This window comes from Bison bison, unplaced genomic scaffold, assembly GCF_000754665.1.
Source record: "Bison bison bison isolate TAMUID 2011002044 unplaced genomic scaffold, Bison_UMD1.0 scf7180017864373, whole genome shotgun sequence".
NCBI classification, from domain to species: domain Eukaryota; kingdom Metazoa; phylum Chordata; class Mammalia; order Artiodactyla; family Bovidae; genus Bison; species Bison bison.
In genome coordinates this window covers 6,186,374-6,192,639 of record NW_011494945.1, presented here as the reverse complement: position 1 = coordinate 6,192,639, position 6,266 = coordinate 6,186,374, and the positions used below count along the sequence as shown (strand labels likewise).

Here is a 6,266-nt window from a genome sequence, read left to right as displayed (position 1 = left end):
GGACAACTTACCCGGGGGCTTGGGAGCCCGCAGGGGTCTCTTCCTGCCAGGCGGGCGTCCCAGTCCGGGCGGGTTGGGAGGCGGGGACAGAGGAAGGGGGGTGGAGGCGGAGGAGGAAGGGGGGGTGGAAGAGGCAGAGGAGGCGCGGACCAAAACCCGGGATTGAGGGGCTGCGGGCCGGTGCGCCTGACCGGCGAGTCTAGCTGGGCGTGGGCTTCGGCCAAGCAAGCTCAGCCGGCAGAGCCTTTATTGGAGCCTCATTAACATCTCATTAGCCGGCGATCCCCGGCTGGGGGCAGCCAGGGGCCCGCCCACGGCTGCAGGGTGGTGCCCGAGGGCGTGGCGCCGCAGACGCAGTGTTCCGGCTAGGGGCGGGAGACCCCGGCCCAGCCTAGCCCTGTCGCTTAAGCCAAGCGTAGGAGGCTCCGGGAACCCAGCAGCACACTAGCGGCGGAGGCTCCGGGAGCCCGGCAGCACACTAGCGGCCTCCGGCTCCATTCCGGAGCCTGCGCCTAAAAGCTTGTCCTTCCCAGGCGGGCGAGGCAACCCGCCCTTGCGCAGTACCTACTGAGCTGCCGCCTTCGAGACCTGGGCCGGAGAAGGAGCTCGCTCTGAGCAAGAAGTTTGCAGAAGCTGTAGGGTAGCGCCGAAGCATCTGCGTCCTTTACACCTCTCCTACGAGGAGATTCACGGCCCGGGTACTCCACAATGGATCCAAGCTCGGTGTCCACCTACCCTGCAACCAGTCTGCACCTAGACCCGGGCTGAGGGCATCCGGCACGGACGCAAAGTCCTGGAAACTCGGCAATATGCAGCGTCCACAGCGGCAGAAGTGAGAGGGCAAGAAGGTCTTGGGGTAGGGCTGGGGGTGTTGGACCACTACTAAGACAGACGGAAATGAGAAGGGTGTAAATGAGAGGCTGGCTCCCCAATATTCAAGAATGCCTGGGAGAAAGGACCCACAGAACTGTTTGGTACCAACTTCCTCATATTCCCAAAGAGGAAACAGCTGAATGTGAAGGCACTCTTCCAAGGTCATTCAACTAGTTAATATTAATAAAACATCAGTTTTCCTTTATTAAACGTCTACTATAAATATTAATCGCAATGATCACAAATGTCGCGTTTTACTGAAAAGGAAACCGAAGGTCACCCGTGGCAAAGTTACACAGCAAGTGGCAGAGCTGGTATGGGACCCAGGTCTATCTACCACCACACCAGTGTTGATCTAATGTGACAAGTGAAAGGCTGGCATCCTGAGAGACTGCTTCTTGTTTAGAGGAAGTGACACCATTACACTGGAAACACTCACAAAACAGAGGAATGAATGGCACTGGAAAGAGCTGGGGACCCTATGGCTCTCCCCTTCTCTTTATTCTCTCTTTGCATTGCCTGGAAACCCTCTGAGACCCAGTAAGACCTATATATACACTGCTCCCAGCTTGAGATGAGAAGCAGGGAAGGAGAAATGCCTACTTTCTGCTGGCAGAGGCAGGGAATTGAGCCAGGTCCAGCTCAGGAAACCAGGGCAGTCTCCCAGCTGGGCCCATCCTAGCTCTTGGGTATGACTAGTCATTTGGCTTGAAATCAATTTGCCAAATATGAGACACACCCATATTTAAATACATTGTGTCAGAAGGATTCTAAGTCCACTCTGAATGGGTTACCTGTTTTAGAATCATTCCATTTCCCTTTCATTAGTAGATGGTAAATAATCAGCAGCTCTGACTTTGAGGTTAGCAGAGGCCCTGCAAGGTCTGGCTCTTGACTCAATGACTTGCATCTCAACCAAATAGGAGTTTGTGGCTCTCCAAACGGCAGAAAGTAAAATTTGTCTTTAAAAAAGATCACAGAATAATGACTTCATCAGTGCTTAAAAATAACTGCTGACTTGGAGTTTCACTCTGTTAATTAAAGATACATGGTAGAGCAAAGAGCAATGGGGAATGGTTTGTAATCTAGAAGATCTGGCCAGATGGCAGCTTTACTTCACATGAACTTAAGCGACCTTGAAAAGTCACCAACCAGTATGTTTCAGTCTCAGCTCTAAATGGAGGCACTTTAATTACTGAATCTTTTCAATGCATTTTGATTCTAAAATCCTGTTACTCAATGTTGGTGATTCTAAGAAATGTACAAATTCAATTTTAGACTTTCTTCAAAGACAGTCATGATCCGCATTATTGAGTCATGATCCATATTACATGTGTATACAAAACTAAAAATACTGGCACAAACACACTGGCTAATTTATACTGGGTCAAATAAGTGGCTGATATGTGAAAAATCAGTTGGGTTTTTTGTTTGTTATTGGCCATGTGGGACATGGCCTGTGGGATCTTAATTCTCTGACCAGGGATCAAACCCAAGCGCTGGATATGCTGAGTCCTAACCACTAGATTGCCAGGGAATTCCACAAAAAGTCACTTTTAAAAGAATCTCAGGACTTCCCTGGTGGTTCAGTGGTTAAGAATCTGACTCTCCAACTGGCAGATGGTAAAATGTCTTTAAAAAAAGATCACAGAATAATGATCTGACTGCCAATTCAGAGGACATAGTTCCATCCCTGGTCTGGGAAGATCCCACATGCCATGGGGCAGCTAAGTCTGTGGGCCACCGTGACTGACCCTGCGCTCTAGAGCCTACAAGTGGCAACTCCTGAAGCCTGCGCACCTAGACCCTGTCCTCTGCCAACAGGAGAAGTCACTACAATGAGACCCCCCTACCGCAACTAGAATAGTCCCTGTGTAGCAACAAAGACCCAGTACAACCAAAACTAAATACACATTTTAAAAAATAATAAGCTCAAGATGAACAGAGAGTGCTTCCAGAGAACTTGTGCATCTGGGTGTGAAGGGAAGGCCCCCGCTAGAAGATGATGCCTGATTTGAGAAAGAAGAGTTACTCAACTGAATAAAAGCAGGAAGCAGATTTCAAGAACATAAACAAATAAATAAATAAATAAACTAAAAAATAATAAAAGAATCCCATTCTAATGTTTTTGCAAATAAATCATGCGAGTAGTGGCCTAGGTTAAAAACCTGAGCCATTAAAACAGGGTTCCTTTCCTCTAATTTACACCATGTTGTCTTTCTGCAATGCCATCCTTACCTCACCTCTCATCCTTTCATCTCCTAAACCTGGAGTCAGAAACTGGATCCCATACTGCAGGTGATGGTTCTAAGCCATCCTATATATGACTTTACACCCGTAGGTCAGTGTGTTCAAAGGCCACACCCACAGTCCTGGGTCAGGAGCCACAGCTGCTGTCTAACCAAGCAGACACAGGAGCAGACACAGCTCCTAATGTAAAAATAATTACCAGCTGAGTCCAAAGTGTAGCGTGCTGTGGACAGATATGAAAGGTGGCTTGACTGAGATTAAAGGGTAAGAGACAATTAGAGGGTGGGGAAGTGACACTTGCACTGAATTCTGACAGATGTGCAGACGCTGAGACGGAGAGGAGGCGCAGAAACCTTTCAAGCCTGAGAAACTGCCTGCCTCAAAGCCTAAGGCAGGAAGTTGCTGGCTGTGTTTCGAGAACAGCAAGGAAGATCGTGTGGCTGGAAGTGAGAATGGGGAAGGCACCCAAGAGGAAGATGGGCTGGGGATTTTATTCTGAGTGCAGTCGGAAACTGCAGAAGGATTATAAGCAGAGCAGAAGTAATGATCATATTTGCATTAAGCACACAATATTCATGCATTTAGCAAGGCACTGTGCTTGATGCTCAGGGCAGAGCGGTGAGCCCAGATGGATCATCATTTCCACCAGAAAAGGGGGCGGGGGAGGGGAAGAAAGGCAGGCATACCGGCAAGAGGACATGCTGATGGTGCAGCAGTTGGGATGGAGGAAGTGGATAGACTCAAAATACAGTCTGAGGTGAAACTGATATAACTTGATGATGGATTGGGAGTGGAGGGTGAGGAAAGGCCCATCAAGAATGAATTCCAGCTTTCTCTTAAGGCTGGTAAGAGTGAGTGACTTGAAAATTTGGGTCCCTCATCCTTTCTTACTCTGCCCTGAAACCTCATCCTCTATATGCTGCATTTTATTCAAATACTTTCCCCAGAAATCAATGATGATTTCATATACTCTGAGATAACACAAAGGACAGAGATTAAAAACACAAATAGGCTCAGGATCTGTTTATATACTTTCCTATATTTTTGTTAAGAGAGTACTTGCATACTTCAGACATTAAGATTATAGGAAAATTTGTCCAGAAGCCACTTAATCATACTAGAATTATGTATAAGAGGTAGATTTTTTTTTTAATGTAGACATTCTTGTTTATAACTAATTTAGCCTAAGGAAGCTTCAGTTTAACTTTTCATCCAAGGATGAAACAAACTAAAACAAAAGCCAAACTATTCCTTTGGAATATTTTCAAATCCATATATTAAATGATCTAATATTATGGATAAAATTTCCCTGGTGGCTCAGATGGTAAAGAATCTGCCTGCAATGCAGGAGACCTGGATTCAATCCCTGGGTCAAGAAGATCCCCTGGAGAAGGGAATGGCAACCCATTCCAGTATTCTTGCCTGGAGAATTCCATGGACAGAGAAGCCTGGCAGGCTACAGTCCATGGGGTTGCAAAAAGTCAGATAAGACTGAGCGACTAACAGTATCATGGATATTAAGAATTCAAAACAAATTGGGACTTCCCTGGTGGTCCAGTGGTTAAGACTCATGCTTCCACTGCAAGGGGTGAGGGTTCAGTCCCTGGCTGGGGAACTAAGATCCTCCATGCCACATGGTGTGGCCAAAAAAAAAAAAAAATTCAAAACAATAAATTATGCTCTGAGACCAAGAAACTTCCCTGACCTCTGCTCAAATTTTTTCCTTTCTATATGTCACACTGGATATAGTACTATTTTTCACTTATATTATAAAGGAAGAAAGCTAAGATCTCTTCCTAATGTTATCTAAAGTTCCTACACTTTGTTGAGAAGGTGATCAAATGAGCTTCAGTATAAAAGCTCTTCTGAAAGTAGTGAAAGTGTGAGTCACTCAGTCATGTCCAACTCTTGGACAGGCTCCTCTGTCCATGGAATTCTTCAGGCAAGAATACTAGAGTAGGTAGCCATTCCCTTGTCCAGGAGATCTTCCCCACCTAGGGATTAAAAGCAGGTCTCCTGCATTGCAGGCAGATTCTTTATTGTCTGAGCCACCAGGGAAGCCCAAAAGCTCTCCTAATGCTGATGCTGATGCTAAGTCGCTGCAGTCGTGTCCGACTTTGTGCGACCCCATAGACGACAGCCCACCACGCTCCCCCGTCCCTGGGATTCTCCAGGCAAGAACACTGGAGTGGGTTGCCATTTCCTTCTCCAATGCATGAAAGTGAAAAGTGAAAGTGAAGTTGCTCAGCTGTGTCCGACCCTCAGTGACCCCATGGACTGCAGCCCATCAGGCTCCTCCACCCATGGGATTTTCCAGGCAAGAGTACTGGAGTGGGGTACCATTGCCTTCTCCTAGTGTGGTACATTTCCAGTAAGAATGATGATATGTATATATATTCTAGTCAACTCATGTGTTTGTTGTTTAACTATGTGTAAAGAATTTGAAAGCAAGATAAACTATCGCAGTGACATTCCAGCTTCTTTTAGAGGTCATTCCGTTATACCTGCTGTTTACAAAAGGCAAAGGGAATTTTTTTTGGGGGGGCAGGGGGCGGGTAACTCCTCCAGATCTACTCTTTACAAAAGCAGGACAAAGCATTTTCTTTAAATTCTTGAGAACTTAAGCTTATTTTAGTTTGGAAACTAAGGATGAACATTTACAAGGTTAGCAAAAATAAAGCAGATCTGCCCTAAATACAAAATAGCTTCAGTCAGAAATCTGAAAAAAGGGCCCACTTACAGAAGTTCATATTAGTTAATTTTCACTTTAGTAGAAACTTCTATTCAATTGGCAAATTGCGATTAAGCTTTGAAGCTTAATAGTAGTAAAATACCAACATGAGTATTATTAATATGGTAGTTACTGCATTTCTGTAGGATAGAGACTAACTTCTACTATTATTGTTTTATATAAAAAGCTTATGATTTTATGCTAAAATTTCATAAACAGATCCTCTTGTCAATAGGTTCTACTACATGAAGCAGATCATATGTAAAGAGAAACCCAGCTTAATGTTTCAAAAGGCTGATGGTATTAAGCCCATCCGGTAGAATAGCCAGCCCTGTGCTCTAGTTCCAGTTCTGCCACTTACTGTGTGACCTTGGGCAATGGGCGTCATCTGTTGGTGCCTCAGTGTTCTCAT

At 45.5% G+C, this 6,266-nt stretch overlaps 1 protein-coding gene across 1 annotated transcript in view; it reads right to left on the bottom strand.

Moving 5' to 3' along the window:
• MICAL1 (microtubule associated monooxygenase, calponin and LIM domain containing 1) overlaps positions 1-279 on the bottom strand; it is an 11,812-nt gene extending 11,533 nt beyond the window's left edge. The window contains exon 1 of the mRNA XM_010856691.1: positions 12-279. The gene's annotated coding sequence lies outside the window, so the exon portion shown is untranslated. The remainder of the gene's footprint in view (positions 1-11) is intronic.
• Positions 280-6,266: the final 5,987 nt, after the last annotated feature.